This window comes from Mirounga angustirostris, unplaced genomic scaffold (genome assembly GCF_029215605.1).
Source record: "Mirounga angustirostris isolate CCGP_5_RB_7025 unplaced genomic scaffold, mMirAng1.0.hap1 SCAF_16, whole genome shotgun sequence".
Lineage (NCBI taxonomy): Eukaryota > Metazoa > Chordata > Mammalia > Carnivora > Phocidae > Mirounga > Mirounga angustirostris.
This window is the reverse complement of record NW_026991724.1, coordinates 20,145,347-20,162,937: the sequence shown is the minus strand read 5'-3', so window position 1 is coordinate 20,162,937 and position 17,591 is coordinate 20,145,347. Positions and strand designations below refer to the sequence as shown.

At 40.9% G+C, this 17,591-nt stretch overlaps 1 long non-coding RNA gene across 1 annotated transcript in view; it reads left to right on the top strand.

The window, feature by feature from the left end:
- LOC135362845 (uncharacterized) overlaps positions 1-17,591 on the top strand; it is a 332,331-nt gene that overhangs the window by 246,268 nt on the left and 68,472 nt on the right. The window lies entirely within an intron of this gene.

Sequence of the window (17,591 nt, the reverse complement as noted above, 5' to 3'; positions counted from 1 at the left end):
CACCACTTGCATTCCCACCAACAGTGTAGGAGGAACCCATTGAGTTTTCTTAGTTTGTTGTACAGCAATAGCTAGCTGATATACATATACTCCTCACAACGAACTGTGAAGTAGATACTAGTATTCATCCCCATCTTACAGAGGAGAAAACTGAAGCTTAGAAAAATTTAATCACTTATGCTAAGTCACATATAACAAGAAAGTATAAGAGCCGGTTTTTTAATTCAGTCTTTTTTTGGAGCTAGAGCTCTTAACCACTTTGCTGTATGGACTGCCCATTATGATCCAAATTTTGCAGTTAAATTTGAAATAGGCAAAGTCACAAACTAAGTAGCAAAACTGAGCTGCGAAGTCAGATCTGTGTGGCTTCAGACCCTCATGCTTTTGCTGCTACGCTAGCCCTTCCCCCAAAGAAAGGAAATACTTAGAAATGAACGTCCTGGTAAAGGAAGGTTGAGGTCAGAACGTGTGGGCTTCTGCACACCAGGCCAGAAGAGCTGTCCCCGTGTTTGGTAGATGTTAAGTGGTCCTAAAATTTTCTGAACAGGGGCAGTTCAGGAACAGGTATCTCCTTAGGAAGTTTAAGAAGCAGGAGGGGCACTTTTCAACAAGCCATACCCCAGGAATGAATTTGGTATTTGTGTTTTCTGCCAAGAAAAATATCTGTCTGTAGAAAGTGGTCCTCTCTTTAGCTTAAAAATAAACCTCAAAATAAACCTCAAAAACTTCAGGGGCTAGGTCAGAAAGGTCTCTGCAATGCAGAACATAAATGCCAACTTTGTGCAAACTTGAAGTGTCCATATTTTCTTAAATCATAAAATATGTTGGCAAACTTTACTTCCACAAGAACCCCTACCATGAGGATAATCTTAATCCAGCACAAAAGAAAAATATTTATAGAAACTGAAGCTGGCAAGTTTCTCTCCCCTGTGCTATATGATATACTGACTACCCTGATTCTGTGACAGTTTGATAGGCATGGTAGAAAAAAATGCTCCGGAGTATAAATATTAATGCTTAGGCAGTGATTTGTGTAAACTGCATAGCAAAAACAAAAGTACAGATATAAGTTTTTCACATATTTTGCCTTGTCCACAGCATGTATTATTCACCCCACATGTTCTCCATCTGAACAGTTCCTCTGTGTGACTGGGAGCCATATTTCTCAAATACTGAATTCTCATATAAGTTTTTTTTTTTTTTTTAATCAGAACAGAATCGAAGCTGGTTTGCAAACTGGCATTTCAAACATTAAAATTGAGCCTTAAAAGTCTTTCGCGAGTATTATGTGGTATCAAAAGGAATTCAGTGTGACAATATCACACAGCATCAATGTATTTCTAAAAATATTTTTAAAGACCATCCCAAATGATGCAGTCTAAATGGAAGAAAAATGTCTGAATCCTCTTCTGGGCATCATCTGTAAGTTAGGGGCCAGTGGCCTTATTCTACTCGTTGAATTCTACAAAATGGCCCTCAGTGGTGATGTGGGAAAAGAAGTTCCTCTTTTCTTTGCTAGAGGTAGAAAAGAAGCTGAATTCTTCCTCCGGTACCCTGCATGCCACACCTTTCACTAATACCGCCATGACTCATGCTTTTGTTCTTTTTTTTTTTTAAAGACTTTTTTTTTAATTTTTTTTGAGACAGAGAGAATGAGAGAGAGAGAGTACATGAGAGGGGGGAGGGTCAGAGGGAGAAGCAGGTTCCTTGCTGAGCAGGGAGCCCGATGCGGGACTCGATCCCGGGACTCCAGGATCATGACCTGAGCCGAAGGCAGTCGCGTAACCAATTGAGCCACCCAGGCGCCCCATGCTTTTGTTCTTGAGCAACACAAATGTACACATTCTCTGTTTTTTTTTTTTCTACCAACTATCCATTCTTAAGTTGCAACATGTAGCCAAACTGAGGAGAAGCTTACTGTGACTCCAATAGAGTCATCTCTTACCTGGCTGGTTCTGGTTAGCCCCAGTCAGGCTACAGCATTGACCTTGTAGGGTGAGTGGCAGGTGAGGTCTGGGATGCCCTTAGAGTCTTTATCCAACTAATGGAGCACCTGCCTGCTGCCAGACCTTGGGCTTGGTGCTGGGCATGTAACAGTGTAGAATGCAGCAAGACAGACATGCTCCTGGTGACCATGGGAGAGAGACGCATCACAATAAGTAAAGAAAAATGTGAACAAAGTGATTTTTTGTTGTAACATGTGCTCTGAAGGGAATAAATATGGTGATAGAAGGTTACTCTATAGTGGAGGGTGTCTGTAGGGTGATGACATTGGAGTTCAGATCTGAGATATGAGGCAAAGCCAGTCACATGGGGATGGGCAAAGGTACCTCCCAGTGAGAAGAAAAAGGAAATGCAAAGACCCCAAGATGAGAGAGAGCTTCGCATGTTTGAGGAACTGGAGCAGGTGGGAGAAGATGAGGCTGGGGAGAAGGTAGGATTCAGATCACTTAGGCACTTGCCAACTCTAGCAAGGAGTTGGGATTTCATATTACATGCAGTAGAAAGTTTTTGAAGGGTTGCAAGCCGAGGTGAAACACGGCCTAATTCATATGGAATCTCACTCCATACTCAAGACAGGGATTTCTCTCTAACCCCTGCCTCATAGAAGAGTTTCCTGTAGGGTGACTTGTCTACTTTCTGGCTGGAGCTGGAATCTCATCCTGACCCCAGGGATTCTGGTTGCTTCATGACTCCCTACCTGGCTGCCCTCCTGACCTTGGTGATCATCACTTTATAGATATCTCTTCTCCATTACGTTCCCATCCATTTAACAAGTTCACATAATTACCCTGGCCATACCTGAATTCGGTGTTCTGTCTTTTTGTAACTAGTGGTTAAAGCACTGTGAGAATCAGCCCCAGAGGCTGTATGGGTCTCTCTACTTTTACTATCAGCATCAACTTGTGCTACCAGCATGACTTCTTGGAGGGAAACCATGAGAGATATTCTGAAGCTTAAAATCCCCAATAGAAATAGTCCAAACTAGAAGACTACACAAGAGATAGCTTGTATGCTTTGTATTCTTCTTATCATCCAAATCTTAATTGTTAAAAATTGACAGGATAGAGTCCCAGTCCTAATAAGATAATTAGTTCATTAGTTCCTTTCTCTTGTTTCCTTCCATCCTCCTTCTCTTTCCCCCCTTCCTTCCTTCCTATTTTCCTTCTGACTTTCCTTCTGTCCTTCCTTCCTTCTCTACCACCTTCACTCTTTCCATCCTTTCTAATTCAACATCTAGAAAAATGATGGAGTCCTTTAAGGGATTTATGAACATGATAATCCTGGTAATAATACTAATAATGATTATAATGATAATAAAATAATCATAGCTAGCATTTATTGAACATTTAAATGCTCTAGGAATTGAACCAAGCCCTTTACATACATATAATCTCATAAACCCTCACAACTCTAATGAGTAGCATTAATATCTCTATTTTAAACATGAAGAACTTGAAACCTTTTGAAGGTGAAGACACTTCTCAAGGTTGCACAGAGGGCAAAGAACAGAACTGGAAGGTCCAAATGCAGAAGTCATGTTCCTCACCATACTGTTTTGGATGGCTTGTATAGTTTTTTTGTTTGTTTGTTTTTGAGAAAGAGAGAGGTTGTGCATGGCGGGGGGAGGCAGAGGGAGAGGGATAGAGAGATTCTTAAGTGGGCTCCAGGAGCCCAAATGCAGGACTCAGTCTCACAACCCTGAGATCATAACCTGAGCTGAAATCAAGAGTCAGATGCTTAGCTAACTGAGCCACCCAGGCACCCCTGAATGGCTTATGTTGTTAAGCATGACTGATCCTATATTCTGTACTGAGAACTTTGTAGAATATATGCATGTAGAGACAAAGCATCTTTAACTCTCATTTGGAACAAGATAGGTATAATTAAATGAAGAGTTATTGGATCCAATAGACAAGTTGTTTTAATCTTGGCTTCTCATTCCTTCTCCCAGAAGTGCTGGTAGAAACTCTTGACCTTTGTGTCGGTTGGGAAAGATCTGGCACATCTGGAAAGAGCTGTAGTCTGCACGTGTGTGTGTGTGTGTGTGTGTGTGTGTGTGACATCACTATATGCCATCCTCTGTCCCTCAGTCTGAGGTCAGTTTACATCAGTAGGGTTGGATCTCCATCAGTTTATGCATCCCCCCAAGATATCTACCTACTGCGGGCTGTACTTGTTTGAGAGTTCAGAGGTTGCTCTCTGTCCTGCTAACCTGAACCCGCCATTGGTGGTGTTGGGGGTGAGGGTTCCCTTTCATTCCGACTGCTATGGCTTAAATAGGAGCATTTTAGATTTTCTTCGGAGGGAAGACTTAATCCAAGGTGAAATTTATGCCAAAACCAGATTATCTATTGGGCAAATACAGCCAGTATAACCCTTCTTTCCTCTTCAACCCCTTTAAATATCCCCTGTCACCAGGCTCAGCAGTTTCCTCGGGGGTGGGACAATATAATCACTGTATGCCCATTAGTGGGTTGGCTCAGCTGCAGCATTTGCTCCCAGAATAAGTACACCTTTGAGATGACTTCTTTATAAGAGAATGTAATTTAAAATAAAAAATCCATCAGGTTTTGTATTTTAAGCTGTTGATCATTGAAGAAACTGGTCCCATTATCATTTACTTTGCTCTATCAAGACATCATTGCACAGAGGTATTTATTTGACTAGGCAAAGTACACAGAGGCATACATACAAAATCATTATGCACAATGGTCTCTAGGAAATTAGAGTCTGGGATGAAATATTATTATGCTTTAGGAAGTCTCTGTAGCCTCAAGAACTGCTTCTAAAAAAGATACCCACACTAAAGAGCTACCAAGTTATTTTTGTTGTTGTTGTTGTTGTTATTGTCCTATGAGTTGTCATTTTTTGAATATTTTTTTAAATCTGGTGATATCAACATGTTTGACCAAGGAAGGGAGTATACTTTTCCACATAAGTGAATTTCCCAGATAACGAAGACTTAGCCTCTACCTCATTGGAAATTGTTTCTTTTAACGATTCTAAAGGGGAAACCATTATTTAACGTATCACATACATCTTTGCTTTTCAAAACAGAAAATACAAAAACCAGGTTAACCTTTCTCAATGTCACAGGCTACCATTATCAGAAGTTGTGGCAGAGGGAAAAAGTGTTTGAAGTTATTTGATACTAGGTACATGTTTATACTTTGCTTCTCTTCACAAAGAATTTGAATCAGTTTACAAAATTATATGTAATACAAAGGAAAAGGACAAATAATTGAAGGAACCAAGATAACGGGAAAATACAAACTTGCAAATACGAAAGACAGGGGAAATATCCATGAACAGGGACCTGCCTTACTGTTCTGGTGGCAAGTAAAGGAAATCCAGCTTGGAATTTTCTGAGGACAAAATGAGGAATTAATTGCTATATATATAATACTGCATTAGTGAGGAATGATGCAAATGGCCTTGTGGTTGACCAGAATTAGCTGCTGAACACTGACTGTCAGGACCCTCTCTATAGGTTTCTAATCTCTCTTTCTTTGTGCACTGGGACCTGATTTTTCCACTATGTAAAGGGGGTGAGGTGGGTTGGCTCATAGGAAAGTGCATTTGTCTACAACTTCTGGGGGAAAAAATCTTGGAGTAGGATTCTAATTGGCCCAGCTGAGATCACATGGACATCCTTGGACAAATCTTTCTTGGTAGAGGGATTTTTATTATGACCAAACCAGTCTCATTCCAATGCCTATCTCCAGAGTTGGGTAAGTGAGTCTGTTACCAGATAAGGAAAAGAGATGATACTCAGACAAAAGCAATAGCCATTATATAAGCATTCCACATGACCTTATAAGATACTCAGTATTGGCTGGATTTTCATTTAAGCTTCCCAGTGGGAAAACCAAAACAGGAAACATGATTGCTAATATGATTCTCAATTTCTGTAATACACTAGGAAAGAGGGGGTTTGGAGACAGTAGAAAACAAGAACCAGTTTTTCAAGGGAAGCTAGCTCAGCATTCCCTTGCATTGATACTGGAGGTACCTCTCACATGGGGGTGTCTGAGCTATGGAACCATGGAATACCTGAATTCAGAATGTAGGATTTTAAGGAGCTCTGGTCCCAAACTCGGGTTAGAATGCCATTCCTTTGCGCTGAGCAGTGAGCATTGTTTTCCCTCACCTCTCACTCTTCCGCTGGATCCAACTAGGGTCTGGGCAGCCTGCCTTTGCCAGCATTCAGAACTAACCCTGTTGCAAATAGCAACAAAAATAAACAAATGAAATATCCTGGATCCCTTACCCATAGCAGGGAATAGACGTCCACATCCTGGACACAGAAATTTGTATGGAAGGAGCTGCTCTGGAGTGCTCAGATGTACAAAAAGCCCCCAAGAATACAGAGAGCTGAGTAACCGCAAGGAAGTACTGGTCCCTGCCTCAAGGTGCTATTTTTAGATGTAATGAAATAGTTAATATCAATCCAAGTGCAAGGATATTCTCCCACGTTCATGATCAGGGAGATGTGGGTTAATTTGCATTCTTCTGCCAGGGAAAACATTAAGTGGCCTTTTGTGAAACCCACCTTTGTTGTACAAGGAAGGCAGTCTGCACTTCGGTTCCTTAGTGGCTCATCTTCTCTCCTGATAATTCCATGCCAAGCCACAACCTCACAGGACGTGGATTTTGACTTCCTGAGTTGGAGATGTTGCCTTAAGGCCCCGAGGGTAATTACTGGCTCAGCCAGGCTTGCATCCACTCAGTCCTCAGCCTGCCAGTTCTCTCTGTTGCCAATACTAACACCAATTAGGGAGTTTTCCTGCCTCAGACTGCCATTGCTTATTTCTTTATTGCTGGCTATTTCTGTGATCGTTTTGGAGGACAAGGGTTCCTAGTTCTTTGTATTTGGATTCTTCTTTAAACTGGCAGGTAATCTGTCTCATCATCTTCAGTGTGCCAAGCAGTAAATGGCACCTTTATAATTGTTTCATAGGTTGGAAACCATAGAAGAAGGTTTATTAGAATCACATTTAAAGTTACAGCCCATAGATGCTGAGTGAGTTCTAAAGTCTCTGTGTGTGTGTGTGTGTGTGTGTGTGGCAGGGAGGTAGGCAGGGGGTGTTTAAAGGCTTTTGGAAAGCCATTATTTCTGCCTATCTCAAGCCCTTCTCACTTAATTTCTAATTTCAAGAATAAATTTGGTTAAGTTACTAGAAGTCTGACATCTAAGTAAGTGAAACATAACTGTTCTTAAACGTATCGAATAGCCTACAAACCATATGCTCTGCCTCTCTTCAATGACTAGTGGATGTGTTTTTGTGAATAGGTTGGGGACCCCTATAAACTGTTGCCATGTCCACAGTGAAGAACATTATCACTGCTCTTGGACCACATATTATTTGCCAAAAAAAAAAAGAGATCCACCTGAACCTTCTCTTTTAGAGGGACAAGTGTGTTCTGTGTGGATCTGGAGAGAAGCACAACCCTCCTTACACATTATTGCTTAGATAAGCTGCCAGAGTGCTCACATGTTCTGAAGAAGGAAGCAGAGAAGCACACGGATGGTTGCAAAGGGAGATTCATGCCTGAGCTGGGGTGGGAGTCATCAAAGGGCACAGTTTTCCTGGGGCTCCAGACAGCTTCTCATCAAGATGCCCTGGAACTCTCCCAGCTTTGCTTCAGATGTTCCAAGCTCATTTTGGTATGTGCATTTACATTTCCTCTGCCTTCCTCAGGGGACATGCTTTAAAGTGAGGAGACTGTGAATTTGAAGTTTTGGAGCTCAGCCTGCCAACACTCCTCTAGAGGAAATCGTGGGGCAGAATGACAGGATCACTCCCTAGGGTTTAAGTACAAGGAAACAAACCTTCCTTCCCATCCCACTTCCACCCCCAACATCCATGCACCACACACACACACACACACACACACACATATATGACTTCAGGCAAATTGCTTAATCATCCCAGACTTGTTTATTCACCTGTCAAAGGCGAATAGCAATGCCCAGACTCCATCAGGGTGGGGGTGGGGGGGTATGGCAATTAAGTACAAAATGCCGAACATGGTGCCTGAGATAAAGTCAGCACTCAATCCTTTTCTTAAAAAAAAATAAGAGATATAATTGCATGACTAGGTACTTTAGGAGCCAGCTGAGATTGTCTTCTCTCCATGAAGGTCTCATAACTTTCCCAGCTGAAAGTTTGTGTCCATTCTTCAAGGCTCACTTAGCACTTTGCCAGTTCCTGGGCAGACATAGTCACCGTTTATTTTGTATTTGTGGTATTTGATGTGTGTGTGTGCACGCATGTGTATGCCCCGGTGTATATGCGTGCATTGTGTTTATGTCTGTTTCTTCTCAGATTTTTTGGTCCTTAAATTTACTTGTCCCGGACAGGAAATGTGGCTTCATCTCTTTCTCTCTGTGCTGTGTACACAGGACGGATTAATAACTTTGTGACAAGTTTATTTATTTACCACCATGTGAGAGCTATTGTGTTCCAGGCTACTCACTAAGTAAGTTACTTTATACACGGTATTTTATTCAATCTCCATAACAGCTCTAGGAGATAGGTTTCATTAACTGCATCCTTATAATAACGATTTATATAGTCAATCAGACTATAATGACTTAGAACCCCTGCTGAGCAGATGACGAAACCAAGGTTCACAGGGCTTAAGTGATTTGTTCCATGTCACCCACCTACAGAAGTGGTGGATCTGGGACCTAAACCAGCTGTCTGTGACTCTAACTCAGGCTCTGAAATCTAATTCACCAGTGGCTCTCAAAGTGAGGCCTCCAAACGAGCAGCATTAGCATCACATGGGAAAGTGTTAGAAATGCACGTTCTTGGGCCCCTGCACCAGACCTGTTGTATCAGAAACTCATGTAAACTTTGTGTAACAAGCCTTTTATGTGACTCAGATGCATGCTTAGGTTTGAGAACTCCTGCCGTAACCCATCAACCCAGGCTCAGGCCTGGAGTCTTCCAGGGCCAGGAGGGTGCAATGTGGGGTGCAGAGGCTCTGACTCCTGATGGCTTGAGTTTCAAGCCTGGCTCCTCTGCTTTCTAACCATGTGCCTCTGGCTATGTTAGTCATCATTCCTGTGTTCCAGTTCCCTCATGTGCAAAGTGGCCACACTCAAGTCACTGAGGATGAAAAATATTGGTAAAACATTCAACCCAATACCTGGCACATAGTAGGGACTTGGTAGGTGCTGTTTGTCATGACTGTGATTTAAAGATTTAAGATTGCTTTTCCAACATTGTGCTTCAGCATCTGACTCAGAGTGTGAATTGTTTTGTTTGCTTTTTTCTCTTTTTTTGATAAAAGAGAAAATAACTTTGGGTTGACCTTGCTTAGGCTCCTGAATTTTTCTTCTTGAACTATGTCAGTGTTCTAAGGATTGCCAGGTGTTTCCCCTCTATTGAATTGTCCATCAATGTTATTGCAAATGGCAAGAGTTCATCCTTTTTTATGACTGAGTAATATTCCATGGTATTTACATAGCACATCTTCTTTATCCATTCATCTATTGATGGACAATTGGGTTGCTTCCACATCTTGGCTATTATAAACAACACTACAATAAACATAGGGGTGCACATATCTTCTCAAATTAGTGTTTTTGTTTTCTTTGGGTAAACAAGCCAACACTCTTAACCACAACTACCTCAATGAGTTGTTGAGAGAAATAAGTAAAATACAAAATGGTGCCTGGCACATGAATAAAATTATTTATTAAATATTAGTTGAATCAATGAATAATAATAATAGTAATAATAATAAAAACAATCAGCAATGATACTAGTAATATGGCTGGAAGGAGAGTATTATCATTGTTACAGGTGGGATTTAATTTCCTGAGAACCAGGTAAAGAGATGTCGGTCTTGCTTGTGAGTTCAGCCAGCACTTAGACATGATGCCTTCTCTCTCTCCCCACCCTGGTGAACTACTGGTGTCATTAAGAAACAGTTAACACACATCATCTTTCTTAGCTATTTTTGCTGCCTGCCATCTGGAGTGCCTTGGCTCTGTTGGATGTGTTCACACTAAATCAGCAGATGAAAGCATTAACTAATTTCTCCATTTCAGATCTGCTCATTTGGGTTAAGATGACCTTTAAAACTAGTGTCATCCACCTCATAACCATGTGCCATATGTTGGATGTCAGATAATAAAGCATATTTAAACTTAGCAGGGTCTGTAACACCTTATGGCTGACTGGCAAGTAATTAATGACTTCCTTACCAGCATCTTCTGGGCTAAGTAAGGCTGACAAGGCGTTTTGTTTGCCACTTAGTGTCCGTTTGCATTGGAACCTTTTCAAACATACTCCAGGGAGATTTCATTGTATACTGAGCTTCCCCATTCAATCTTGGCATTTGAGACCAGGACACTTCCTGCCAAGGAAATAAGTATTTCCATGCAGAAGAATATACTACATGTAGATTGCTCAGTGCTGAGTGTTTTACATAGGTTCTCTTGTACCACTCAGTCATCTCACAGGACAAGGGTTTCTGTACCCATTTATGTCCACTTAGCAGACAGAGTGAGGACCAAAGAGGCTGAGCAGTTTCCCCACTTCGTGGAAGGGCTTAGATTGAAACCTAGATTGTTGACTCCAGATTCCATGACTTTATTTTCTTTTTCACTGAAATGCAAGACATTATTTTTTTTTTTAAAGATTTTATTTATTTATTTGAGAGAGAGAGAATGAGAGAGAGCACATGAGAGGGGGGAGGGCCAGAGGGAGAAGCAGACCCCTGCCGAGCAGGGAGCCCGATGCGGGACTTGATCCAGGGACTCCAGGATCATGACCTGAGCCGAAGGCAGTCACTTAACCAACTGAGCCACCCAGGCGCCCGAAATGCAAGATATTATTATGTTGACTGTCTTGTTGTTATCATGCTCAGAGAATCAAGCTCTGCCCTTGTTCATGTCCAAATCAGAATGGAGGCTTTAAACATTAATTCCCAATATTTCCAATCTCTTCCCAGTTCAACCCTTGCACCACCCCAAGGGTCCATGTAGGGACAACTGAGCAGGGATTCTCACAGTTATCTTGCCCAGGACTTGTGTCTCCTCCAACAGCCATTCATTCACAACCTTGACCAGTAAGCCATGGCTGGACTCCTCTGTATACCTTGAGATTTATCAGAAATCTTAAATCACACTATTTTATTGACCACATATGAGGAACAACTATTAATCCGTTTACCTTTTCTGAACCTTAGATTTCTAGGGTTATACTTGATCCCAAGAAAAGTAACTTCCAGTCTTTGGAAGAGGTATTCTAAAATGATTACCTGGGAATGAAGGTGAACCAAGAGAAACCACACATATACCCAGCTGCCCATGGTTTCAGATACTCTATGACTCAAGTTAGGCCGACAGAATTAGAATGGGAGAAGATGGGGTGCCTGGGTGACTTGGTTAAGCGACTGACTCTTAATTTCAGCTCAGGTCACAATCTCAGCGTCGTGAGATGGAGCCCTGTGTCGGGCTCTGCGCTCAGCACCGAGTCTGGTTGAGTTTCTCTCTCTCTCCCTCTCCCTCTGCCTCTCCCCCTGCTCATGTTCTCTCTCTGTCTCTGAAATAAATAAAAAAATTTAAAAAATAATTAGAATGGGAGAAAAACAGTGCCATATTCCCAGAATCTCCTACAAGTCCATGTCTTTAACTATGAAGTTAGGCAGGGTTAAAAGGTAACAATCCAGGACTCCAAGGATCATTACCTGAGTTCAGTTGTAATACAGTGAGAACTTGTTTAGATAAGAGAGCCAGCAGCTAGGGACGGCAGACTAGCCAAGCAATAAGATAACTAAGATAGGTCCAGCAATATCCAGGTCACCATATCCAAGGAAGTGGCACAACCTGGGATGTGGTTCTATTATTGTTAATGCCCCAAAGATTCCCTCATTGTAGAGGGTGGCACAATACTAGTCCCAAATTTGTTCTCAGGTTAGACCTCATTATATGCCCATAGATATAAAGTAGTAGAGAAAATATGGCACATATCCCTCTGTTGTGAACTTCCCTTGACCGCTTGTAAGATAAATTCTATGTTGAAATTAACAGGGATATAGCAAGGAACAGTAACAACATTTGCATTTTTTTTTTAAAGATTTTATTTATTTACTTGAGGGAGAGAATGAGACAGAGAGAGAGAGCACAAGATGGGGGAGGGTCAGAGGGAGAAGCAGGCTCCCCGCCGAGCAGGGAGCCCGATGCGGGACTCGATCCCGGGACTCCAGGATCATGACCTGAGCCGAAGGCAGTCGCTTAACCAACTGAGCCACCCAGGTGCCCAACATTTGCATTTTTTTTAAACAAAAGGCTTCCAAGTACTTTGGTCATTTCAGTGGGCTGTTTCAGGCTATGTGACCAGACCATGATTTTTCATTTACTCTACCAGAGTGACAGAGAACTTTGAGGAACAGGAACCATGATGTTTCTCACCTGCCCCTCAAACCCACCTGAAATTCTGTCAAAAGGCCTAATAGATTTTTTTTTGTTACAGAATTTGTCACAATCTGTATTTGTCTAGTATATTGATCTCTTTAGTTCATGGTTTTCTTCTTTCATCGAAAGTGTAAGCTCCAGGCAAGCAGAGACCTTGCCTATTCTTGTGCATGGGAACACAAAGAGACCATTTTACCCACAGCGTCAGCCCATCTACCCATCTTGGAGTCCAGATAAAGAGGGTCTGCTGTAGTTAATTTTCTCAACTCTAAAAATGACATTGTCATGGCCATGGTCAGCAACAAAGACAATTGGTGAGACATTAGCCAGTGGCTGGGAGTAAAAGATTAAGAAGACTAACCAAGCATAGCAAGTTGAAGACTCCCAGACAGGGGTGTACCAACTTTACCTGCTTACAGTTCTCACTTGGCTTCTCTTGAAGATTGACTTAGAGACTGAGTGGGGCTAGGCTTGCTTTAGGGAAGTTCCCTAATACCTATAGGGAGTACCTGGAGACAGAAACAGACTGACACTAAGTATTAGCCTAAGCACCTGCTGGGATTTGATAGAGTGTAGGAGAAGGGAGCCTTGATGGTCAACAGGACTTGCCTATTGTACCCTAGACCAGTTCATAAAAGGAGATGCCCACCCCACTTCCAGTGAAATCTAGCTTCCTCCCCCTAGGTTCATATAAAGTTTTTAATTAAATCCAATCACATTGAAATGTTGCATTTGAGATTCCACTTTTCACGTCTTCATTTACTTTCTGGTATAAAGACACCCTGGGTTTTATTTAGTCAGACGTCTAACTAGAAATTGCACTTTTCAGAAAAGATAAAAAATAATGATCATCTAATTCCTTATTTTCTACAGAGCCACTTAACTTTCAAGTGCTCAGTACTAATCAATAAAAGCCTTTCATCACAAAACCCAATAAGCAAGATCAAATTAAAGGGAAATACTCAAAAGAGAGCATGGTTGGCACCCAAACCATTTTGTGAGGTCAGAATCACTTTTCCACATGAAGCTAATTCCTACTTATGGCCCAGAGCCATCCCACCTCCTGCTCTCTGATCTCTTGCTTTCAAAAGTTGAGTCCGCTGAATGTCCTGCTGAGAACATAGGGTCTACTATGATCAGTATCTAGTGAAAACCTAAAACTGGAATTGACACCAGATATGTTGTGTTACCAGCTTTGTGCCCAAATCAAGGGCTGTTTCTCATCCAGGAGAACTTGCAAACATTGGTTTAGAGAAGAAAGCAGATATGAGAAATAATGTAAAGATTCAGTCTCTCTGATGGTGTTAAGATGGCATGTGGACCAGGAATTTCTGGGCTTGATCCCTACACTCCCATCCTGTTCCATTACCCTCTCCAGGGAAGATGAACACATGGAAAACAGGAGAGACAAGAGTGCAAGAGCCTTAATTTTCAGTTGGGTGCCAGCCCTAGATCTCAGTACAGAAAACTCTGGTAAGCTGAGTTGCAGTTCAGGGTCAATATTAGCCTTTCCTACCAAGTTCAAACCTAGCCTTTGAATATTGTCATCCTTCCTGGGAAGAAAAGAAAGAAGAGTGAGAGAAAAAGCTGACAACAAATGTAGACCAATCAGTTCCTTGAAATTTGCTAATTGATATTAGGATTCAACTTTTACTTCTATGAAAATAACTTTCCTGTAATAAAGGTGAAACTTAATGAATACTTGTTAATGTATGTGGGCATATGTGAGAAAAAGAGAAATTATACATATACAGATATAGTCCTTTCATAGGCTATTTTAACCCAAGTTGGAAACACATTACCACAATCAACACATTAATAATTCCCTGAAACGTATCCAAAGCACAATTCATTGTTAAATAGATTTTTTCTTTATTTATTTTCTGTATTATATTTAAATGTTACTATCAAAGGTTGTAGAATCTTGTTCTAAGTAAGAGAGCTTATTATCCATGGGTATCATGAAAAATACACATAGGTAGAAAACTGTTACAGTATAAATAGTATCATGAAATGAACAACAGTCCACAGTTGAAGGTTAGATGTCAGTATAATAATAAGAGCAATATAGATGCTTGAAGAATTTTTTTTAACATTTATTCCAAGAGAACTCAGAAATGGGTTATTGAGAATTACAATACAAAATTATTTAAAAATATACTAGGTCCTAGGCTCCTTGGAACATTTTTCTTCTTCAGATTAGGTCTAGAAATCAAAGTAAAAGAAGTTATTCCTGTCCAAAGACCATAGTCCCAAAGGCGCTGCTTGTTCGGGAGGACAGTAACAGCCAGGGGCTTTGGATTGGACTCATCTTTGTGAATCCACTCGCCACTGAACAGCTCAGCCTACAGTAAGGAGGCTGTGGGCAGTACTTCAGGGCACCTTCAAGATGACCAGAATATCCCTGATGGAAATCTAACACAAAAACTAAAATCAGTTTGGAGCTGCTTGACTGCTTTCCTTCTAGAACCTTATTAACCAAATAACCAACATTTTTCACAAAATTGACATTTCATAAAGGAGAACTCTAGGAATCCCACCTGCAAGAAGTCAAAATATTGACTCCTCTTACCTCATTGGCCTATTTGCAATAGCGAGGTTGTAAGTTCTTTAATTAGAAAACCTCACCTCTCCAATCATCCCACCCCCACCAGAGGCCATCCAGAGGTCGCTCTTCTAACAAACGGCCATTAAATTGGACCCACTTATTTGTAAAGAGCACCTCTGTTGTCTGGGGATGGGGACTTTGCCTTGTTTGTTGGTGTATCCTCCAGGTCTTCCCATGTATCCCATGTAGGTTATGTGAAAAATAAATGAATGAACAAGTGAATTGCCTTAAATTTGGTGGGAAGGGTAGAAATTATGGAAGTAAACAAAAAGGAACTGGTCCCTTTTTCAGAAAGACTTTGGCATTTTATTTTGAGCAAGTTTAGAGCTGGATGGCTTGGTTTTGTAACTGGGCTACGCAGTTTCCATCATCCACTATAAAGAACTCTAGTTTTACCAGATCTTATTTTGACTTGAAATGTTTTATGTCAGGTTTATGGTATTCATTTCCTCCTCTTGGGTGCCTGGTCCTTATATGTGTTTTCTTCAGAGGATAAATCAACTTGCTAGGGCCAGATAGACAGAGTATCGGGTATGTGACCGTAAGAAACGGTCTTCAGCAAACAGGCCATGAGGGATTGTGGCCCACCGTGGAATATCCACTCTCCACATAAGTAATCAGCTTTTTAAAAATAAAGGAGTTTTAATTAAATGATTTCTCAGAGCCTTATTGCTGACACCGTCACTTCTATTTCTAACGGATTTTGAGACTTGTTCAGAAGTTAATCCTGTTAATAAGATTCGATTTTCTTTTTGACTTAATAGTGTACTTTGAAATACTTAGGATGAAGCCAGGGCATATGCGGTGTGCAGGACTGCTGGGGTTCTGTGTAATCTTTTTTTTTTTTTTTAAGATTTTATTTATTTATTTGAGAGAGAGAGAATGAGAGAGAGCACATGAGAGGGGGGAGGGTCAGAGGGAGAAGCAGACTCCCCGCCGAGCAGGGAGCCCGATGCGGGACTCGATCCAGGGACTCCAGGATCATGACCTGAGCCGAAGGCAGTCGCTTAACCAACTGAGCCACCCAGGCGCCCAAGGGTTCTGTGTAATCTTGACAAATGAGACTAAGAGGAGAATGGAGAGAGAATGGAGGTAAAAAACGGAAAGACGTAATCCTCTGCAATTTAGGAAAGACAATAGGTTCTTGTTACCTTCTGTGGATCCAGTGCAATCCTGTTCAATCTGGGATGCAAGTGTTATAGCCAATGGCCTTCAAACTGAAGGGACCAGCCAACTCCCTCTACATAATCTAGCTGCTTAATAACTGCATAAATGGCTGTATATTTGATTAAAAAGAAAGACAATTTCCTGGCATAAAGCAAGCCTGCCTGTTCTCCAGATTTTCTTTTGGTGAGATTTCCCTAATGGACTTTAATCTTCTTTTGTGTTTAAAACCTTTATTGTCTACCTTAGAGATACAAAATCTATGGTTCCTGCAGAGACTCCTGAAACACATTTTTATACATACTCATTCATCATAGATATACTATTAAAAACCTACTATTTGCAAGACAATGGGTAAAGAGCTCAAAAACCAAGCAAAATTTCATTTGGCTATTTGAGAATAGCAATTGAAAGGGTGGGCATGGCGGGTGAGTGCTGCTTTAAGTGAAGACAGTGTAATGTTATAGGGGAGGCAGGCTTTGAGGGTGAGTCTCTGCAAGGGATGGACCGACACAGGGCTCATGAAAAGGAGCATCCACAAAGCAATCTGAAAGTTAATCTAGGGCAAGAGGGTAAAGCTCTTGAACATTAGGCTAAGAAAACATGGGCTTTATTTTGTCGATGTGAGAAATGATGCATTTTGGTAGGAAGGGGAATAGGGGAAATTTATTGTCCAGGCTAGTGCTTGAAAACACAGTGAAAGTTTTGAATTAGCGAATATTTTCTTAAGCTTTAAAAATATTGTTTCCTAACTTTCCCAGAATTATATCTGGTTATTGTTGATGCTTCATTGAACTGAAAACTTTTATTAATATTTGTGGTTTCATTTTATAAAATTATCATAACTGATGGATTTACGGTTCTGAAACAGTAACCAAATTTTAATAATGAAGCCATTAATACATACCTTGGCTTGAGGGTATGATATTTGTGACAATGTAATATTTGCTCTGAAAGTAGGAATCCCCAAACTAATATATTTATATCTCCATGTAAGTTGCACAAATGTCTCCCCAGCTAGCAGCACATTGTGTTGTCTTGACAATCGGAGTTCTTCCACTGATGTTGGTGCTTTCTCCCTCTTTGCAGGGGAAAAAAAAAGGATGTTTAAAATATAAAAGAAATTAATTATCAAGGTGATCTTGAGAGACTTAAAAAATAATTTAAGAAGGAATTTCAATTTGAAAGCTCACTGTTCCTGCTGCTTCTCTGCAAAGGCTTCAGAGTGTGTATGTGTGTTTCCTAAGACTCACTGCTGCATTTACATTTAAATGAAAATACAGACATACATGTTTGACAAAGACCATATACTTATGCTCCTTAAAACCATTCTTTCATAAAAGGAACAGAAAACAGCCCACTATGCCAATGCATCAAGAT